Genomic DNA, 23,433 nt, shown 5'->3' with positions numbered 1-23,433 from the left:
GATGGGGAAGCCCGTATGTTGGGGGTTGGGGAGCGAATTGAACGGCATGCCCTAACGACTCTCGGAAGTGTTCGTTTTCTGCCGGGTCGCGCTGGAGAATTTCTCTTCAAGCGGGAACCTAGGAGTGTGTAGCACGCCGCGGGAATTGCTTTTACGATTGGATCTTTGTTGAAAATACTTTCGGGTGTATTTCTCAGCTTCTTGCCTTGAGTTCTGAGCACTTTGGCACTATATTTCTTTGGTTATAAATGATGATGCCCCAGGTTGCGTGGTAGCTTTCCAGATCGACTGGTGGGGGTGCAATATTTATATCGATACTAGGGTCACCTTCAATAAAATTTCGAGTAAAAAAATAGTATCAGAACAGAGATAAATGTGAGTGAGTCAATTTTTTTAAAAGGAAGACAAATATTAGTTTGCGTTTTTAGCACAGAAACATTCAAATTTTTATCCTGCGTTTTCTACGTTAGCATGAAGGTTTTTCGTACATTCTGAGGATAATTTATTTTTATCGTCATCGCGAGTGCTTCCTGGGATTATTTTCGTAAAGGAAGACTATGACTTGTGTGGAAGTCATCCACAGTTTCAGATGCGGTTCCATGACAATCAAAATTTCGTCATCGCTGACTTTTACAAATACATCTACATCTACTTAATACCCCGCAAGCCGCCGCAAAGGCGTGTGGCGGGGGGTGTTAGGACACCACCCGTAATTTAGAAAAGAAAAAAAACCGCATGCAAAAACCACAAAATCATGCATCCACAAAAAAAACATGGCATACATTCATGGAAGAACACTTGCACCCCACACACATGCAGACACTCAAACTACCAACTAGCATACACATGAACCTGAAAGTATACCTAACAGCTTTGCAATGTTTAATTTTGTTCCGGCTTGTAAATTCAATGTTTTTAATATTTCTAAAGTGACTTTGGTTTCTGATTTCTGATTGTTCGGGGAAATAATGAGTATTTGTATATATCTTTACTGGAATCTATCTCCCAAATAACTCCATTTCCCTACTTTTTTCCCTTTTTTTATTTTACCTATCAAATAACTCCATTTCCTCGGAAATTTCAAGCATATGAAGTCAGCTTTCCAAACACCTCTTAGTAATTTGGCTTCTAATATGGCTCAGATGCCTAAGATTTCTCTTTTAATTGTTATGATTAACGTGAGAAGAATTTTTCGATAATCTAAAATAGTCCTCTCCGAACATTGCCTTTACACTTTTCGATTATCATACCTTACTTTTGTTCCACGGTTCCAAAGTCTCCTCCGTAAATCATCCTCCTTCCCCACCCATGAAGTGTGATCTCTTTTGCCACTTCATCCACGATCATCTTTCAATATCTGTCACGCCGAGCCATCTTTTGTATTTTGCATGCTAGATGCTTCATCTTCTCCAACCGAACTAACAACGAACAACTTCTCCAATACAACTTTCCTTGCTTGTCAAGAGATCCCTCATAATTTATTTATTTCGGCAAATCAATGCGTATTAATGAAATTTGCCTCAATATACGAGGGTCATCCGGAAAGTAGTACCCGTTCGTGAAATAAAGACACAAAAGTAAATATTAACAAACATAAAAAATTTTATTTGAAAGAGGATACTTTAAACTACTTCTCAACATAATCTCCAAGCAAATTAAGGCATTTGTCATAACGTGTGACAAGTTTCTGTATTCCTGCTGCATAGTCCTTCCCATAGTCCAGCTCATTGAGATACGCGAGGGACCCATCTTGCACAAATTTTTGCATAATGCAGATGGTGTTTAACAATTTCATGAACAATTGTTCGAGAAACATTGGGAAAATGCTCACAGATGTCATCAATTGTGACGCGCCGATCGTTCCTCACGAATTCGTCAACTGAGCTCACCAGTTGGTCTGTAATGACAGACGGTCTCTCCGAACGCTCATCGTCGTGTGTGTTCCCCCTCCCCATGTTGAAGTTGCGACACCACCGCCGAACAGACGACTCGTCCATTACATTGTCTCCATACACCTCCTTTAATTGGCGATGAATATCACATGGGCGAACGTTTCTTGCATTGAGGAATTTAATCACTGCCCTCACTTCACAACTGGCGGCGTTCTCAATTTTTTTAAACATTGTAAACAATCACAGAAACAACACAGGCAATGCTAGCGTCACGCAACTTGGCTCAGAGAAGGCAGACAAGCCACTGAAGCTATCTGACCTCGTCCAGCGGCTACTCGCGTCGTCAGCACTTCCCGGCGGCTACTCCCGTCGTGCGGCACGAACGGGTACTACTTTCCGGATGACCCTCGTAGCTTTTCGTAAGAGAGCCTTACATTTTCACACAGCTGTAAGCGGATATTTAGAAGCATGTAATCGAATGTCATTCAAATAATAAATACTTGCAATATAACTAAGAAACAAGCCAATTGGAAAACCTTTGCTCTCATATGCTGGGTCTGCAGTTTAAAGTTGTAGCCAGAATTCTTGCATCATATTGCACAGGCTGCGGAGATAAATGTTGTACGCAACCGTTGATGTTTTTAGAGTATTCAGTAATGCATATTCATCAACTAATAAAATTGTTTCCGCTTATTATTTCCCAGAAGTCAGAAATCTTTTCTATTATCTTTAAATGAAGTCAAAAAAATTACAGAAAATAAATTGTCCTACCATATTTTTGGCCTAGTTGTTGACTACGGAAAAAGCATTATTCGTAAGTACGGATTTAAAGATGCATATATATATATATATATATATATTTATTCTATGTGTATATATACTACCTTGATCAAAAAGTTCCCGGAATAACCACCGTGTGGCGCTCCCATCGTTCCGATTTGAGTTCTGTTTTTTTGTTAAATTGGTACATCTGTTGTTGATATTCCCTTTAAATCTTAGTGTCATAACTTGACATTTGCAAAAGTTACGTAGCCAAGAGTACATCTATCTCTGTGTGTGTTGGCGATTTTTTACAATTGCAGAAATGGATTTAAATTTGCAACAACGAACTTGTATTAAATTTTGCGTAAAAAACGGATTTAGTGGCGCACGGACGTTGGAAATGTTGGAAAAGTGTTTCGGCAACGATTCTCTAAAAAAAACGGTCGTTTACCAGTGGCACGAGCGGTTCAGAAGTGGTCGTGAGTCAATCGAAGATGATGAACGCAGTGGCAGACCATCGACATCGAAAGTCGGTGAAAAAATTGATAAAGTAAAAGAAATGTTGGTCAATAACCGCAAATTAACCATCAGAGAAATAGCGGAGGACTTGAACATTGCCTATGGATCCGCCCAAGACATTGTGGTTAATGATTTGGGTTTCCGTCGTGTAGCAGCAAAAGACCTCAATTTCATGCAAAAAAGAGACCGTGTTGACGTCGCAAAAGACATGATTTGCGAGGCTGAATCCGATCCCACATTCATCAAAAGGATCATTACTGGAGACGAGACGTGGGTTTATGAGTACGACACGCAATCCAGACATCAGGCAAGTGAATGGCGTTCACCAAATGAGTCGAGACCAAAAAAACACGTCGTTTTCAGTCAAAAAAGAAGGCAATGCTGACGGTTTTCATGGATTACAACGGTGTAGTGCATCATGAATTTTTGCCAGAAGGCCAGACAGTAAACAAAGAGTATTATTTGGGCGTTATGAGACGTTTGCGTGAAGCAATTCGCCGAAAGAGACCAGAAATGTGGGCAGAAAACTCGTGGATTTTGCACCATGATAACGCACCGTCGCACAGTGCTATCATTATTCGTAATTTTTTGACGAAAAATGCAACAAATACCATCCAACAGCCACCGAATTCACCTGATTTGGCTCCCTGTGACTTCTTTCTGTTCAATCGAGTTAAAAAACCATTACGGGGAACGCGTTTTAGCAGCCGAGAGGAAGTAATGGAAAAATCGCAGGAAGCACTGATGGACATACCGAAAACCGAATATAAAAAATGTTTCGAGGATTGGATCAAGCGCTGGCATAAGTGTGTTGCAGTCGATGGGGATTACTTTGAAGGGGACAATATAGATTTAGATGAATAAACTTGTATTTTTAATTTTCTGAATAAATTCCGGGAACTTTTTGATCAAGGTAGTATATATATTTATTCTGTGTATATATATATATATATATATTTATTCTATGTATATATATATATATATTTATTTATTATGTGTATACATATACATATAATAAAATATATGTACATATAATAACATGAAATCCTGCCGAAACACAAATTTCCACAACGATGATATGTGCATCAATGATGATGCCAGTCGTAGATTCGAGATGGTCTCGAACCCTCGAATATTGACTTAGCAAGCAAGACGCGTATTCCATTCGGCTAATCCATCGGATATCTGCGTGACAATTATGGAAATACATTTCCCCGAAACCCGTGTCGCTTCGTTAACGTTTGTGGCCTTATTCCTGCAACTCATTCCGCAGCGTTGGAGATAAAATGCAGCGATGGTCGACACCGGTCACGGCGAGAAACGTAAAATTCTTCGGCGGTGGACCAGCGTCGGTCTGCCCACAATCTCGGCACGTGTTCCGTTGATACTAGTCCCAGGGGTCGTGGAACTTGGCGACCCGACCGACGCTCCCAAAATCACGAGACACGGGTTGGGCAGGGAGTCTAAGAGTGGGGGAGGAAAGGAGGCGTGAGAGTTCAAATGGGGAAGGGGCATTGTTATTCACTCTCCCTCCAGGTCCCCTTGCCCTCTACCTCCCCGCTCTTCTATCCCACCGAAACGGCAATGCACCTCTCGTTCCTCGGGTGCCCAGTCGGGAGTTGGGCGATCCCCCAGCCTCGTTACTGCGTCGTCATTTGTCTAACGCCCCGGTAATGCGCCGACGTCCTCAGCAGTGGGAGCGATACAGGATTCCTAATATGGCGGCGGCACCGAAGCTCCGAGCGGTGCAATCAATCTGACGGCATTCAACCGGGCGATGCGGGGAGGGAATGGTACGGGAGGGGAGGGTCAAGTGGCCGCCATTATAAGGTCACGTGTGCCCCGAGGAGGAAAGTGTGTGGTGTGCGGCTGGATAACCACGTGCATTCTGGAGAGGATTGTCTGTTTGAACGAGAGAAAGTGAGAGTAATGGGGATAACCCACAGGATCAGCAAACATGCTATTTACTTGAATCGATCCCAAACGTTATGTATTGGTCACGAGAGGTTCTGCTATTTCTTCGATGTTACCAATAAGGCTTGCCTATTGAGGAAGATGATCGTGCACAGTGGCCTCAATTTTTTTGGCAATATGCTTCGCTCATAAGTGAATGTTGTGTTTAGATAAGGGCATCAGATTATTTTATGCAACGTTTACAGGAATACAAATTTGCAGCCATTCTCATAGTCCCGGAGAAAAGCTTGATTTTGTAGAATGAAGATTTTGATGATGAAAATGACAACCTTATACTTTAAAAAGCACTATAATGATTTTGACTCTCCAAGATATCAGTAACTAATTGTAAATATCACATTACTGCAAAAGCTGTGACAGTTTATCCATTTGCATCCGCGTTCAAAACTCAGCGAATCGAAAGGTGGTTTCATGGAAAGTTTAAAAAAATGGACGGCATTCATCTGCGTCCCATATACTATTTTCCTAGTAGAATGCTGTTTTTACATAAATTTTGAACCTGTAGGTTACATGTTTTTCACGTGAGGGTCTATAATTTATTCTATATCACCAATTAGGGTTATATGTTAATGGATATTGCAAACCTTCCCTACAGTGTAGAGGGAATGGTTCATGCATTTGGACGAAGTCATTAAAGGTGGTGTCTATAACAAACATAAATAATAACTATACGTAAATATTTACGATTCAAAGTAAGTAATATGTAATTTAGCGATTATTTTTTACACTTTCTACGAGCATTTATAACTTTCATTGCGACTTACGAACTCACTTGCTGAAATGCCATTTTAGAACAGAATAGCATATATCATGAATATTATCAAACACGACCTATCACCTTATTGGATGGAAATCCGGGAGGGAATTCAAGCACGCTAATTAGGGATATCAGATTAGGAGTTGAGATTCGAACAATTATTAATATTCAATATTAAGTGAAAAAGTCTTCCGTATGTATGAAATTTTATATCAATCGATCAAGGGGAAGCATATATCGATGAAAACTGCTTCGGCAGAAACATCTATGCGGCATATTCCCACGATGACAATGGCAGTGAGAAGTAATTGGAACCCATATTCATCGCGATATACCCTGCAATGATAATTTCCATGAAAAAAGAACTGTGCGGTCTTGATATTCCTACCATTAAACATTTAATACCCTTTAATTAAAAATAACAAGTCTTGTTCATTTTCTCTATTTCTATTTTTCCATGATACCATGCAAGTAGGGGGTGATTGAACACCAGGCATGAAAATCAAAAAATTAAGTTTTTCTCAATTTTTAGCCACAAAATGTATTTGTTGATTTGTATAATATATTCGTATAATTTACATGGTAAAAACTATAGGTCGAACCCAATTGAAAGCCAGCTTAACTGGGATATTTTTCTAGTTATCGATAATTCGTTTCATTGCCTACGTAATCGCTCTATGTTCCTTCTCGTTCATTGCTCAATTCCCAACCTCTATCTGCTGCCCGAGCAGATAATGGCAATGCGAATGGTGATTTAATCGTTCAAATCTGTTTCTTGTGACGCTAGTGCATCTTTGTTTCTGACCTTTGGACCTAAGGGCACATCTGTAGGTCACTTACTCATGCCACATTCTGCTGCTCCCCACCATACATCAAACTTTTCCCGACTTCTCCTCCCTCACTTTCCCTTCACCTCTCTTCATTTCTCCTACTCTAGCGCTTTTACTGAACAGTCCTCGACAGCATTTGCTCACTGCTTTGTAAAGTTCGAATACTTTTCCAAACTAAATCTTTGATTTTTATCAAGAAACATTTCCCTGCCTCTCTTAAATTAGAGCAGCTTCCTCTTAACATCTTCCCCGTCATCCCGTGAAATCAGCCGAAGAAATCAGAAAACATTCTTACGTCATCTCTCGCAAATTAGTGTGCTGAAAGTGTTGGGGGACCGATTCCCTCTCACGGAAAGCAAATATATGTTCACGCGTCCGGAGGTAGTATTTCCATAGTCCTTATGAATGGCCTAGCCCGTACGACTTCCGAATGAGTTACCGTATATTGCCGCCCTTGTTTCGATATAGATACAACGCTAGATCGAGCCCACTTAAATATAGCAAGCACATTGACCACCAATCCCTGACCCCGTGCTTATACCTGAAGCTTGTTTTTCTCGAACGGCACAGATGCCGACCTGATGCCCGCGATGTCAAACATTTGTTTTTCAAAAATAATTTTCCCCAAACTTTTGGTTAAATAGAGATGCGCCGTGCATGCCATTAATTTTTAAGATGGATAATTTATTGAAAACCCTTGATTCTGTTAATTCCTATTTACTTTTTAACGCGCATATTTACAGTGTTGATTTTATCTCAAAATTATCACTTCAAGAAAATATGTCAAGAGACCACATGCGGAAGGAGTGGCAGACCACCCGCAAATGCTTCTAAATCCGCTCTTGCCGTCGCTCCTTGTTTAGGCTTTTGTGTTCCTGGAATATACGCGGCACCGAAGCATGCGATGGGACAGCAGACCGCGGCCTCTTCATTAACCGTCGAGACCGCTGCCCCTCAAGTGAAATCCGTCCGCCTGACATGAAATTTCGTCGCGGTCACTCAGTGAGATCACAAGGGAGACCGTCGATGAGCTAAAGACGATGAATAGAATGTCAACTCACCTCGGCAGCTTTTATGAGTCGGGATTTCTTTGAGATTCTAATCTCTCCCGTCAATGAAGCTGGGCATCATCGTGCTGCACGTCTGACGGACGGTAGGTTGCCGGTCGGTTTCCCAAACGGAGGACACGCAGTTGAAGAGCAGCGGGTTCAACACGAGCAGACGATCTCCAGTTAGATCCATCATAATACTTTTTTTATAACAAAGACGTCTCAATCAGTTTCCTACGCATTCAGTACTATTTTGATGCATCTTATGGAGTTGATAGAATGACACTCGAAAGCTCAAATGAAAAATTAAAAAAAATACTGATGTTATGTCATTCTTTGTTGTGTTACGAAGCGATTTCAATTAATATTTGAGCATGTTTAAAAAAAATAGAATATGAACTAGTTCCCTCGTCGTTGATCACAGAATTTATCTGATAAAATTTTGACATTAAATATTAAATCACATAATTTAATTGGTGTAAAATGGAAATGCTTAAAAAATTATTTTTTCGTGTGGCAACTGTTGCGTTATTCTACTTATGATAAGGTATCCTACCAAGTATCGTCCAACTGCGAGAGGTTTTAGGAAGCCATGGTTCAACAGAAAGCTTAAGCATTGTCATTCATAATTTAGTGATAACTTGGTAAAGATATCACAGTCTTAGCTAATGCTCGGCGCATCATCATAACCTTTATTAACTCAATGTCAAGACAACAAAGCAAGAAACAGAATTGAATTTTTTTAAATCAAGGCTCGTTTTCACTCTCTCTTGTTTCACCTACAAGAAATGTGCCGGTGAATTTGACAATATGTTGCCTTTTATTAATTAATTTTAAATTATTTAAAATTGATATGCGTTCACTGGCCTAAACGATGTAGTTTCAATAGTAAAATAGTCGTGGTTAAAAATTAAGGGTTTTTATCCGTCTGTTTGTTTATTTTTATGTTGTTGCTGTCGTTCTATTTCCGCTCTAATTTCGATGGATATCCCATCCACCCTTCAATTTCTAAGTTCTCGTTCTCAAGTCGCCCACCTCCAGGAACTCCGATGACAAGCAAATGGGTCTCTGGTGGCGCCAAGCAGGCTACAAATACGTTATAAAATAATCTTTTATAAGATATTATAATAAGGTCCCGTTAGGGCTACAGGCGTATCTATAGTAAGTGCGTGTATTCTTAATGTCAGTCATGGCAGTTAATGGCAGTTAATGGCAGTCATCTTAATGCATAAATGCATTAAGATGACTGTCATTCAAATGTATAGTTCAAATATTACTTTTCCAAGAAAATATGACAATGCCCTAGCATCTTAGGGTGAATGTGTATTATATATGAAAACAAAATATTTATATATTTCTTTGTGATAACTGAAATTTATTATTAAAATTGTTAATTGGCCTTTATTCAACACTAAATGGATTGTTTGGTTTTCGATGCAAGAAGTCCTATCTTCCTATATCAGGGAATCCTTTCAAATTAGAAATAAGGTAAATATCAAACCGCGGCCCAATATACATTTGAATGAAATGTTAACGGAAGTAGAATTTGAAAACTTAAAGCGAAATTTTTAGCATAAGTTTCGTAGAACTGCAGCAAGTTAGCTATGTCACCAAATTCTGAAAGTCCTTCCCCCACTCGTTTAAGTGCTTCGACTTCCAAATTCTGGTATTTGTTCTCACAAAGTCAAAAGGTCAGTAATCATAAAGTCAAGTTGGTTGGTGTTTTTGGACTGAAGGCCCCTTCGTCTGCCGAAGAGTATGTGGCTCCTGGTTGCACTTGTGGGTTTGGCAGAACTAAAATCTTGCTTAGTTGTTTACGAAATGAAGTTTGCAAACCACAGTTTGTTTGCTCGTTAAAATACTACGGGCACTAGGCCTGTGTAACGCGTTGAGAAACGTAGCCACACAGTACGTAACTACTTGCGAGGTTCCATCTGGAGCAGTCCCTCCACTTGACACTCCGCTGGGTTTCGAATGTGGGGAAAGAGAGAGGGCAAAGAGAGAGGCGGATAGCTGAGCTATTGCATCGTCCCCTTTGCGCGTGCACCTTTCATCCAGGCGCTCGCGCGCGCGCAAGTGAGCATAGGCGTCAATTTTCGCCGTCTCGAGCCGACGTGGAAGATATGCAAATTTTAATTGAGAGCCGGCCGCCGTGGAGGAATGTCTGCCGGCCGTAGAGGCACGCCCGTCTGAGATTTCGGCCAGCGGGCGAAATGCGCGCGCCTCTTTATCCCGGCGCCCACAACCCCCTCGTTATCCCATGAATACTCAATAGCGGGAGGGTATAAAGACGGAGAGGGAGGTCGGATTTTGCTACGTGGAGGGAAGGAAGGCGGACCGGCGCTCAACGATTCATTTCATTCAATTTCATTATGGTCTCGTTTCGTCTCAATGAGCGCCAGGCCCTTGGGAAATATTTTATCCGGGTATGTTAAAACTCGACACTCGACGTATTAATTTAAGAGGGTGGAGGCAGAATTCGCATCTAAACAATAGCCACGGGTGTTTTAGGGTAGTTATGCTGCAATTCTCCGTGTTTCGGGTATGATTTCCCTCGGAATAGAACGGTGATGCATCGGAGCAGAAATGTCGCTGCAGTTTCCCGCCCTTTCGAATGATCCCCGTATGGCATCAGACGCCGTTCTCGGAATCGATTCTGGTGACGAAATCATCGTGATCCCAAATTGGAGGAGATGTAGGTAGACCCACGGTCTCTGTGTCGTCTGATGCCACCATTCCCGATCGGGGAGATTCGGAAAATCTGCGCTTGATTCCTTCCACCCGTCAGCATCCTACAAATCTGACAGAGCATTGAAATGGATTGGATGAGCCTCGTTTTGTTCCCCTTCCACTTTCTGAAACTGTTTTCTTTTCGGTCGATTCTCGTTATGTACTGGTGTCTCGTTTGGAACCGTTCAGAAGGAAGCGGGAGGATGCAATATTCCCCCGAAAGCATCGGCCCAGTTTTTGCAAATGAAATCCGCCACCACTCCGGCGGTCCCACTATATAACGTGGAACGTCTATATTAGGACGGCGGCGGGCATGAATACCGATGAGGCAATTTCAGAAATAAAGTTTGAAGTGGAGAACCTTCGAAAATAAAATAAAAATTACCGCTTCCTGTCATCAGAGTCCTATTAAGGGGTATCCGTTAACGAATTTGAATGATTTTTAATGATAATGTTTTATATCTTGCTTTAAAATTAGTTTTCAAAACAGTGTCTACGTTCTCTTTTTTGGGGAAACGTGATACCGTTTGAACTTGAGCAGGTTGCAGAGTTTCTAAATGAAAATTCGTCTCGAGTTCTTTGGAAGTTTCCGAGGGGAAGAAGTTCTGAAAGGAAACCGTGGGTAGTAAATATGGAGGAACGAGATTGTGCAGTCCTTATATGCATCCTCGAAGGCTAATTTTACGGTTTTGAGGAGCGTGAAAAGCCTTTCTTAACCAAAAAATATCTGACCTACAAACTCACCTAAAACAAGATCTGAATCGTTCGCAGTCCATTTGAATATCGACTCCAGTTCGATCGATTCGAATATCGAATCAGGTATCCATGTCTCTTAATGGGTGGTAAAGTATTTCATGATCTCTTGAGAATTTTTTAACCCCTTCGTGTAATTTAAACTTCTGCAAGTTTTTCAATTTTATTGAGTTAGGACATTTTAGGAGTTAGTTTTTCTTTCGGATTACCTGATAGTGCATCAACGTTTCGGATATCGAGTCGTATACTCCGTATTTCTGCATGTAGTTTTATGAAATCTCGGAGGGATGAGTGTTTCCCGAACTTTCTTGGATCGTGACCGCCTCAATGTCTCGTTGATTTTCATAGCCCCCATTAGCACAATAGCCAAACAAGTTCTGAAAAATATGGGTATTATAAAAAAGGGAGATCAGATAGAGAAGGACCATAGGTAAAGCTATTTTAAGTTGCATTGACTCACTTCAATGAATTTAAATATAATCGATAAAAGTTTTATTATATAATTGAACGTGCATGGGCCTTTGCGTGGCCGATGCGCCCCTGTGTGCGCTATAGAACTAATCTAGCTGTTATTGTGATAGCTGCCCAACTTTGTTCCGTTACTGTCTCCTCTTCTACCGAATACCTGAGTACAGAATGAAGTATTCATCCAGTCGGAATCCCGCTCACATAGAGCCATTTCTCTCACAAAATTCGCCTGTAAAAGGTTGATCAGGCAATTAGAGGTATTCAGAAAATCGAAATTGGGAAAAGAAAAATAGATCCACGAAGCTCCGTGGTCCATTTCGTACAATCTCCAACCACGACAAGTCTGAAATTCAAAGAAAATTTTCAAAATGCTGAGCGGTATCAGCGGTTCCCGCGTGAACACGTCGTACCCCGGGGGGTTTGGTGTATATGTTTTCGATCCCACTCCTGTCACTCCACTAGGGGGCGCAAACGCAGTAGATGTTGGGTGAGAATCAGCGTTGCATTGAAAATTCTCCGACGTCACCACCCGGCACCTTCGTGCTGTCATCGTATGCACAGGATTCCGTCGCGGCATTAATTAACATCCCGGCGAAGCACACCAGCTCGCGGTGTCGATTGCTAATTCGGCTAGAAAGCGAGCCCACTGGACTGCGCGCGCGGGGGGGGGGGGAAGCCTTTACTCCCTTATGTGTCCGTCATGCGTTGCCCGCGCGGAATAATCGCGTTAAACCGACGCGGACGGATATCCACGCGTGCGGACTTCATACCGGGATGATAGTAACCGCTGATTTTTGTACGCCTATCGGCCAGCTCGTCGCCCCTATCCACCCGCTGAGCCCTCCCCTCTCCTTCATCCTACATCCCCTCGTGCTCCGTCCTTCATCTTCCTTGCAGTCGGAGACATAATTACGCATTTGCATGTTCCAGCTCGAACCGAATGCGCAAATAGGCAGGCAGCATGTCCATCAGCTCGTCTCCACTTGATTGCAACACGTAGGGGGGAGTATGAGGTGGAGGCGTGTGGGCACAGCCATTAGCAATTGTGAGCGTGGCGTACCTATTCCGCACCCTATTCGAAGTAAAAACAAAAAATTGTCGTTGGCACTATCGGGAACATGACATTAGGAGAGGAGCATTCAGGAGCAAGTGAGTGAGTCAGCTTTGGAGGGAATAAATGGTATACATAACAGTTTCAGGTTTAACTTTGCGGAATTCCTTCATTATGAGGGTGAAAAGAAACTTAATGGAAGTGTAAAATTTCTTTTTACCCTCATAATAAATGGTACAATTAACGAGATTTGAATGGGATCAATCGCTTCCGAACGCTTTGGATAATACGCTTGGTTAAAATTTGGTTGAGGTCAAGTTTTATTTTTATTTTCCGGAGTTTGAGCTTGTGTGTGTTCAAGTGATATCGTAGAAATAACAGGAAGTGGTAGTCTTAATTTTTTAGGTTATTGCATGCAATCATCGCGCTTAGGTGAAACGTAAGTGAATTTACGATATGTTTAATTCACACTAAATCAAATTTAATCGGTCACAAGGACGATTTTATATTTCCTGGAATGTTCTCATAAATGCAATGTTTTCAGCACTATTTTGTTAAAGTTTCTTCGTTGTATTTATTATGTATGAAAGCATCAAAACATTTGTCGTTCTTTTTTCAGAATAATATACCATGGTTACTTTTATTACGCATGCATTATCGTAGCGATCTGGTAGAGCGGTGGTTGGCTTTGGACTATTCGTCAAAGAGTTCAGGGTTCAAACACGGGGTGATCCCTTCTAACCTTTCAAAGGTCTACCTCGGCTAGGAATTCCCAGAATCCCCGTCCCCCTTCTCCCCCTCCATTCCCTCCTCCTCTTCCATTCCTCTCGCAGATCCATGAGATTTAGTCGAAGAGACAATCCAGAGTGACTGTTTTTTTTCGTTTGTTATGGAATTAGCAAATTGACGGATCTCGATTTCATCGATAGGAACTTTATTTTTTATACGAAATGTTTTAATTTTATTTACTTATTTATTTTTTTTAAAGTGTAGTTTATTTCATTGATAGAAACTTCAGGTTAATTTGGGAAATAATTTTGAACCTTCCAACCGTAGCTATGCCTGTTCATAATTGTGAGAAATGAACGATTAGGGATTGGTTCATGTAATTAATATTGCTCACCAAGGGTAAGACCCTAGAGTCCCTCTCTTTTCCTCTTTTTTCCTCTTTTTTCCTTCCAGCAGGTTCAGCGTTAATAATATTCTGAGCGCACCCCTTATCAATACAATTTCCTTCGTAACGATAGGCGAGCATTCTGATTTCAGTTTTATATTCTTACCTAAGCTGATGATATCGGGTCTAATAGGATTCTCTTCGGGTTCCATGAATACAATCAAACGGGTTCCATGAATAAGAATGCAATCAAACTTGAATATATTAATTAAATATACATATACTCTGGATTAAAACTTAAACTATGTGCAGAAACACAAGGAAAGAACAGTGGTTGACGTTTCTAAGGTCAAGCCGTCATCCTCGGAACCTGGAATGGAGAAAATCATAATATGAGTAGAATGTAATAATAATTCCGTGAGGTTATCCAAGGATAACCTCAGACACCGATATCCGATGGCTCGCGTTCTCTGGACTCATCCGACCGGGAGGGACAGGAATATTTCTTTTACTAATTCATTTTTAACTTCTCTATTTCGGTACCCCGCGACCGCTTGCTCGCCCGTTCATTCCGGCAGAGAATGAGACGGGGACCCGAAAATTTCCGGGGCGCAGTGATTTGACACGGCGAGTCAGCCCGCGTGTTTTAACCGAGTCTGACGCCCGACCACTTTTTTCCCATCCACCGGGACTTAGCCTTCGCCCCACACTCCCAAGGCCCCTCCCCTTCGCCCTGTTTCCCCTACCCCTTTCGTTCTCCGCTCCCCTCTCAATATCCCTTCCCTCTTCACTCCCTTCTCCCTTTACTCTCCGCCCCTCCCTTCCCACAATCATTCCCGTCAGCCTCCGCCCTCGCGGCTTCCACGGCCCATTGAGCGGCGCACTCGCTTCGACCGCCGACATCCATCCGTGACCGTCATTCATGCGGCCGCTCCGAGACGAGGCGGCAAGCCTGCGTCCGGACGCTCCACTTATAGGGTGGTGTGTGCAGCAGGGATGAGCGATGCACCATGCACTGTGCTAATAAATCGGTTTCTATAGGAATCGTTGCAATGGCGATGGCACTTCGTCAAGCCCACAATAGTGAAAAATTATTTTAACGATTGCCCTTCTCAGTATCGCAAAAATGTGCACCAAATGATCTACTGAGCAGTATGGTGCAAATGCATCCCACCACGGGGACAATTGCATGAACGCTGTTGCAGTTCATCCTCGGGAAATATTCGTGGGTGTATGTTTGTTGCTTGCATTGAATTGCGAGACATCAGGATTTTACCTTAAGGTGATCAGAGCGTGCGGTCGGGATATTGATTTTTATCAGGAATGTTTCCTACGTAAATGAATGCCCTAAAGTGTAAAAGTATTTGCATGTGACGCTCATGTTAACTATTTGGCACTAGCTTATACCGCTGCTTGCTTGCTCTTCATTAAATTGGCGCTCTTCATGGCGTTTACCCATTCCATGTTGTCAATCTTCATCTTGTAACGTGCTGCAACAACCGAGGAAACTTTGCATTTCCTGTTCAGTACCTAAGAGCGTTAATAAGTAGCGTCCTCGTTTAGCGAACAAACACGCTACTCTGATGATAAGTGAAACGTAATCTTCTCCAGGCATGGGAAGGAATTTTTAATTTTTGTTGCTGTGATAGGGTGGGAATGAAATTGATAATTAAAGCATACCCTCAAAACGATATAATTGACGGTAATGCAATTATCCTTATCAGCATTCGAATCGCATGGCTATATCAAATCCACATCCAATTTGGCAGATATTAAATCTTGAAATTTCATTTTTTCTTGGCGAATGAAATCGACGCTTGTTTGCTGCGTGGGCATTTAATTTTTTCGGTAAAAGATTGAATTAATTATGAGACCATTTGTCGGGGGATTATAAAGCAGTGCAATCAGCATAATTTATATGGTATGCATGATGGAGAAACTTAATGAATGTCTTCACTTCTGATGAAGTGGGAGATTAATTGAGCAATTGACTCACTCCAGATTGTTGCCATAGAGCTTTTGGAGTTGTTTTAAACTCTTTCACTAAATAATATTTAGTCTTCACATCCATTTTCTTAATTTTTATGATAGTTTATCCAGCTCTTCCTGCCAGTGAACGGCTGTATTTTTCATGTGATTGCTGAATAACATGCTTACTGTAAGCTTGATTGATTTTTAACTCTCGCTTATACTACTTAAACATGATGAAAACTAATCATTGTTAAATTATAAATGTATACTGTGTGGAAAAATTAACCTTACTGTGAAATGGCTAAGAACTGTCGCGTAAGTAATCGGCGTAAAAATTGGAAATTCAAAACTTATCGTAGAATTCCGTTTTAAGGTCCTATCTTATGGGAAAAAATGATGCTTTATTGTTGATAATGTTCCACTGCGTCCCATTGTTTACAGTAAATATTTGTTCCTGACGGTTGAAAATTGCACAACATTCCTCTCATTTCCTCCCAATGAATCACAGCTATCAGGAACATCTAATAGTCTTTGTAGCGGGGTGTCCGCTATAATAATTTGGACCGCACAAGATTAACTTTTAACCCTCGCTTATAGGAATTATTATAGGAAGGGTTGTGAGTAGGTAGGAACCCAATAACACATTTATCTATTCGCAAAAAAGGGTAACTGCATGAGGGTTCACCCTTTAGCAGACCCTTTCAGTCATTTTATCTTGAAGCTTAATAGAACTGAGACCCTGTCTAAGATACTCAAAACGACCTCTCTAGTCTGGGAGAAAAATAAATTTCGCTTTAACCGCATAAAAATTCCGTGTACGGGTGAACCCGGGTTTCGTTTCCCCCTTGAGTCTTGACGTGTTCATGCTCTCCTTTATTCGCGCAATATTTATCCCCCCCGATGCCTATCGCCGCAGCGGAAATCGAAGCTCCGTCGCAAGGGTACATTACACCCCTCGAGATATGACGAGAGTCGATCGCACGTCCATCAAATCGAGCGCTCTCTTTCGATTCCTCCCCCACCCGCTTGAGCCTTTCACCCCCTCCCTGCCCACCCCGCCGCCCCTCTTCCGGGTGACATCGGGCAATCAGTTTGGAACCCATAGTCACGGGACCGGTTCTGACGGATGGCGCCAAGTCTGTTGTCATTGAGATATTTCTTACCTCTCTTGCCAAAGGTAAGAAGGGAGGGGGAGAGAGATTGTGTGTGAGCGAGGCGAGGAGATAGGGGCGGGTGTGGGGGAGAGAGAGAGAGCGAGTGGAGGCTCGCCGGGAGCGATGCCGAAAAAGATTTCGAGCATCATCGTTCTTTATTGCCGTTGAGAGCGCGCGAGAAAGGTCAGAGACTGGAAGGACTAGGAGACGGAGCATCCCGGTCGGCGAAGTCGAAAGGGACTGATGGCATGTGAAACCCCACGTTCTCTACGGCTGATTCCTGTAGAGGTGAAAGAGGGTGTGGGAGAGAGGAACGTCGTGCGCGATGCGGGATATTGCAGCATCATTTGGAGGGCTGCATGCAACGACTACGGGCGCCAAATGTTACTTTTACGAGGCATTAGGTACGCGCTCATTCTGTATCTATCACTTTCTGTTTACCGTACCTACATCGCTCTGTAAGAGATGACGGATGAGTCATGGATTGTCATTTTTATTTCATGGGCTGCGTACCGCAAAAGCGATTCGTATCAAAAGGGATATCAATAAAGAACGAGTGACGTAGTGCCTAAGGGACAGATGGTGAAAAAATAACAATTATTTCCCCTCTGCCGCCAATCACGAAAAACCGAATTCAGCCTCTGTTGCAGAGTATCACTTGCTCTCGATAAGCAGGATAACTGATTGAATATTAGGAATTCTTAGTGAAGCTGGGTACGTACCCATTAAGTAGCACCCACTTTACTTGACTATCCGAGGGAAATCACTCGAAAGGCAAATATAGAATATTTTTCAAAGGCTTTTCCAATCTTTGTGACTTTTCTAGGATGAATAATTCATATGCCGCGTACATTCTTTTGCGTGATAATTAATATTGGTGATATGATGTGTTGTGTAAATGACCTTAGTAATCAATCTTTTCCGTGGAAAGTATGAAGGCAATTGGAAAATAAATATTGATAATTTATAACTAAAATATAATAAATAAAATGGGGGAAAGGATTGAGGGGAAGCCATGATCCGCACTCAAGTTACATTAATTAGAATGATAATTATATCAGAGTTAGATGGCTGGAAGGATGCAGGAAGCTACGTACGCTGTAAAAAAACATCAGCATGAAAACAAATTTTGGGGCTGCGACTTTGGTACGGGTAATAATCCCCAATTAACTGATCGACGAATATTTCATATTATTCATTAATTAGCCATCCAAATTCATTGATTATTGGCTTGATGGCCTTTTTTCTTCACTCGCTCGGTAATGAGATTATGATTCAACGTAATTTTCGTTTGTGTATCGAAAACAATGATCAGATGACTCATTGATTATTGTTTGTGGAATCTGATAATAGATGGAATAAAAGAAATATATTCATTTCGGTCAGCCAATATAATCCAATGAGTGATGTCCTCACCTTATATTAAATGCTCTATTACCCTACTGCGGAAAGTTTGTCACTTTCCATAAAGTGGGCGTGTGTTCACCCCCTGCCACACACCCTAGCGGTAGCTTAAAGGGTACTGTAGTATCTAAAATATTATTGAAGAAGAGCAATGGTAACCTCACACTCCATTTCCGATTGCAATAAGTGAATTTTAATGTATTATGGTAGTTGATCCGCTTTTTTGTATACTCCTAACGAAAAAAGTCTCATTTTCTTTTTTATTCATATTTTCCGCTGGTTGTATTTGGCTATTTACGTTGATGCTACTATATGACCGAGAATATTTTAACGACATTATCATAAGTACGCGAATTTTTATTTTTTAACGAGTCCGGGCGAAAGATCTTTCTGAAATAAGAAAAAACATTGCACTTAGCGCAGTAATTTCTTGTCGGAGAAATTAATTGCCCTGAAAACAAATAATGAATTCAAGGAAAGTGCAATGGAAGCAATTTCGCCTACCTTTAATGCTTTCCTGGTATGGTGGTGGTAATTCCTGCAATGATACTTGTATGATCTAGGATATAGTTTCCATGGTCTAGGACCATGGAAAATGGATTGGCATTGGAATTTTTGTATTTGATATTATGTATTTCAATTTGCCGCTAGCCTGGTTATTTAAATAAATAAAACTCGGGCATGTTAGTCGTCGCAGTTACGGATCCCACTTTGAGTTTTGCTCTTCACATCGGTAATCCGGCCCCAGGGGAAATCTGATGATGAGCGAAGCGAATTTGGATCACGGGGGCTCACAGAAGCGTACGCTAAACAAAAAAAACTTACGCAGTCGTCTAACAAGGTGGTTTTTGCTTGTGATCGTGTGTGGTGAGAGCATTAAGCGAGTCAACGTTCCTCTCACGTCTCAGCTAGTCTCTTCGGGGACGCTTCGCTGGGATCCACTGCAGCACGAAAGAAGCGTTAGGACATAAAATGCCTCGCACTCAGCCCAACTCGAAATCCACGTCAGCTTCATCGCATCGCTGCGATTGCCTACGATGCACCCACGCATTAATTTTCAGTTGACTTCAACTGTCCAAGTCCACGGAAATCAGACCGAACGCTCGCGTGGTTAGTATTGAAGGTCGAGTCGTCTCGTTTAGATTGTTCGTCTGCCAAAATGCCCAGGGTTCTGGTAAGTAGTCGGCATCGCACTCCGAAGTGCGAGTTTGAGAAAAAAAATCTTTACCGACTGATATCGTGGATTGAAATTAGTCGATACATTTTGTGAACCGGTGGATTAGAAAAAATGGTACGGTCACGGGACGCTCACCGTGAACCAAGAGTCACCCGGAGGAACGTCGGTCTAATCAGTCCGAAATAACGGTTGACCGGCGCGGTAAGAGAGGCAAATGGAAGATATCCCGTGGCGCCGTGGGCGGAGGGAATGCAAATCACCTCTCTCTCTCTCTTCCCTTCCATTCTCTCTGCCGTCCCTCCTTGTCAACTCACCCGAGGGCGAATCGACAATCCAATTGGTGGAGGGCCCTGGCCGCGTTAGCACTCACCCGTTGCATAAATAAACATAAGCGCAGCGCTAAATGCTTGCTGGCGTCTTCGATCGTGGTGGCCGTCGTCAAATGTCGCATAACCGTCTCGACGTCTGTCGTGGCGTTGCACAGAGCGTGTGCCACGATTGACTATTAAGGGCGACGGAAGGGGGTGGTTGGTGGAGAGGGGGCGGACGTCATTGGGAGACCGTTGGATTAAGTGACTGGCGCGCTCTACTCCCGCGTGTTGATCCTGCGAGTTGACGAGTGGGTGATGGGCAGTCGCGAGGCTCGTGGGCGGCTCCAGTGAACGGGCGAGGGAGTCGGGAAGGATCTTCCAGAGGAGAATATTGTTTGCCTAGTCAGTAGGCACCATCTCGAACCATCGCCGTTTCAAAACCTCAGGTGACTAGCGTAGGAGGGCATATTCCTGGGGTACATTTGTATGTACCCAATAACGACGGAAAACCGATAAATCTTAATTTTCAATTCGAGAGGAACCAAAAATAGCATTATCTTTGAATACTCTTCGTATCGTTATTTTCTTCGGTTCATTTAGGAACAACGCAATAGGAATTTCTATATATTCATTAATTCTAGTGTGAAATCAGGGAAACTACAACTTAAGGGGCATCAGTGGCATTAAATCATGCGTGATGTTGCGGAAGGCAAACGTGATAGTTTTTTAAATAATTACTCTATTCCACTGTACGAGTATAAAACTTTATAACCACTATGGCCTCGATATTTCGCTGCCATCTTCAGGTGAATGTTCACCTTAAGATAACGCAAAATCGAGACCATGGTCGTAATAAAGTATAATATAGTGGAATAGTGTGATTATATAACAAGCTATAAGTTTGTATATGTATTTTGGCGCATGTTAAACTGAGCTGAGTAAAGCTGTTGCTAAACTTTCCTGGAAGGAAAACAGTCTTAAAGTATGTTATTCCTTCCAAAAATTCTAATTCATCATTGTTAATAGCATTTCATTCAGGAAGTTCTCTCGGGTTTCCCACCGGGTCAGCGAGAGGGAAACCCGAGAGAACTTCCTGAATACAATACGCCGGGAAAAACTGAGATCCTTCAATAGCATTTCAGTTCCTAAGGATTTAAACGCGCCTCTTCCTATTTCTTTATGTCTCCTGGGTACGTAAATGGTCTCTCTCATTTAAGTACGATATACATAATGAACTATCATCGACATCAGAACACATTAAAAGCTTACCATTAGTCGCGGTGACGACGGGAAAACAAAGTTGAGGGGAAAAAGCAATCTCAGTGAAAGGAAAGGGTCGCCCCCCCCCCCCCAACCGGCCGCGGGTGCTTTCATTTGCGCCTCGGCGCGTGAAACACCCGCGTGGATTCAGAGAGTCACACGCTGCCGCCGCACACTCGCCGCTGGGTTTTTTTACTATGCTCTCCCGCGACGATCGTTTCCCCTCGAGCGCATCTCCGAGTGTAATCGCCGAGGGCATCCACGCACAACCTCACGTGCCGATGCACGCGGAGAAATTGTTTATTTTTCCCCACCCGGAAGGGTAACAAGGCATGGTAACAGACCCAAGTGATCGCGACTCTTCATCAAGGATCAACGGCTTTTCCGCGCCCGCGGAATCCTTTGACTGGCGGCAGCATATGCGGTGTTTTCGCGGGCGGTGGGGGCGAAGGAGCAAGCCGGGCGGGGGGGGGGGGGGCAGCGATCCCGCTCCTATCGTCGCCGCGGGCAATCCGCTCGGTTCTCTCACTCCCGCGAGCGGGGATTGCTCAATCAAAGGCCGCGAGGTGCACGTACTTAGGGGCGCATCAATCCGATTAGCAGCACGGCGTCCTTTCCGTGCCAGTCGTCGATTCGGATGGGATTTGGCGTCAGTTCCCCCCTCTGGCGCGGTCCCCTCCCGCGCGGTCCCCTCCCCACCGGGAAGACGTGGCCATGTACGGTGCGCGTCCCGCGATTGCCGCTGGGCCCCTCATCCCGTCGCGTGGAATGCGATTCAAATTTATCGCGGCCGCAGCGTTGATCTGGGAGCTTTGCGTTCGGGAGGTTGGTGTTGGCATTTCGGGCGGCGAGAGGGAATTAAGGTGCGGTAATCGCAACCCACCTCCAATATATTCGATAGGAAATGTTAATACCCAGAGCACGTGCATACCTTGTGCTGATCAGGTCACGGCATCATTCGTCGACTCTCGTACACGGCTCATTCGTTGGTTAAGCATGGTTTTTACATATATTCATGTACTGCTGATGCACAACAGAAAATAAAAATAAAAAAAACTGGAAATAAATTATCTAAGTGCTCATAAATAGAGATGTTTGTAAATTTAATATATGAAAAACTTAGTAGACAAAAATTATTTTTTTGTGGTATAAAATATATGTCGATGTACAAATAAATGCTAAATAAAAAACTGAACGCAAAGTAGGGTGGTTTCTGCGTGGTGATTTTTGCTAGGGGTCAATTCACGCAAGTCAGCCGTCCAGAAGTAGTTTGCTGATGACTTCAATTCTTTTTATTTTGTATATATTTCTCATCGACATGACTGATGGATATTTTAAGCTATGAAGGTTTTCCTCTTTTATTTTACAGTTAACCCGTTAGAGCTCATAAATCTAGTTCAAGGGGGACGATTGCGAATATCGGTCAAGAAAATCAAATACGATGGCCAAATCTATAAAAAGAAATTGATGTCTCCACGATCATTTGTAAGCTTTTCGCCAACTAAACGGGTCGGTATCAGTTCATGGAATAAACGATAAACCTACGAGGGTCATCCGGAAAGTAGTACCCGTTCGTGCCGCATGAAGTGCTGACGACGCGAGTAGCCGCTGGACGAGGTCAGATAGCTTCAGTGGCTTGTCTGCCTTCTCTGAGCCAAGTTGCGTGACGCTAGCATTGCCTGTGTTGTTTCTGTGATTGTTTACAATGTTTAAAAAAATTGAGAACGCCGCCAGTTGTGAAGTGAGGGCAGTGATTAAATTCCTCAATGCAAGAAACGTTCGCCCATGTGATATTCATCGCCAATTAAAGGAGGTGTATGGAGACAATGTAATGGACGAGTCGTCTGTTCGGCGGTGGTGTCGCAACTTCAACATGGGGAGGGGGAACACACACGACGATGAGCGTTCGGGGAGACCGTCTGTCATTACAGACCAACTGGTGAGCTCAGTTGACGAATTCGTGAGGAACGATCGGCGCGTCACAATTGATGACATCTGTGAGCATTTTCCCAATGTTTCTCGAACAATTGTTCATGAAATTGTTAAACACCATCTGCATTATGCAAAAATTTGTGCAAGATGGGTCCCTCGCGTATCTCAATGAGCTGGCGGCGAAGGACTATGCAGCAGGAATACAGAAACTTGTCACACGTTATGACAAATGCCTTAATTTGCTTGGAGATTATGTTGAGAAGTAGTTTAAAGTATCCTCTTTCAAATAAAATTTTTTATGTTTGTTAATATTTACTTTTGTGTC

The 23,433-nt window shown here is 42.6% G+C and overlaps 1 protein-coding gene across 1 annotated transcript in view; it reads left to right on the top strand.

Annotated features, from left to right (window-relative positions):
- LOC139701000 (thrombospondin type-1 domain-containing protein 4-like) overlaps positions 1-23,433 on the top strand; it is a 202,356-nt gene that overhangs the window by 136,256 nt on the left and 42,667 nt on the right. The gene's annotated exons all lie outside the window — the stretch shown is intronic.

This window comes from Hetaerina americana, unplaced genomic scaffold, assembly GCF_022747635.1.
Source record: "Hetaerina americana unplaced genomic scaffold, ioHetAmer1.1.p SCAF_1, whole genome shotgun sequence".
In the NCBI taxonomy this organism is placed as follows: Eukaryota; Metazoa; Arthropoda; class Insecta; order Odonata; family Calopterygidae; genus Hetaerina; species Hetaerina americana.
This window is presented reverse-complemented; position numbering and strand designations above follow the sequence as displayed.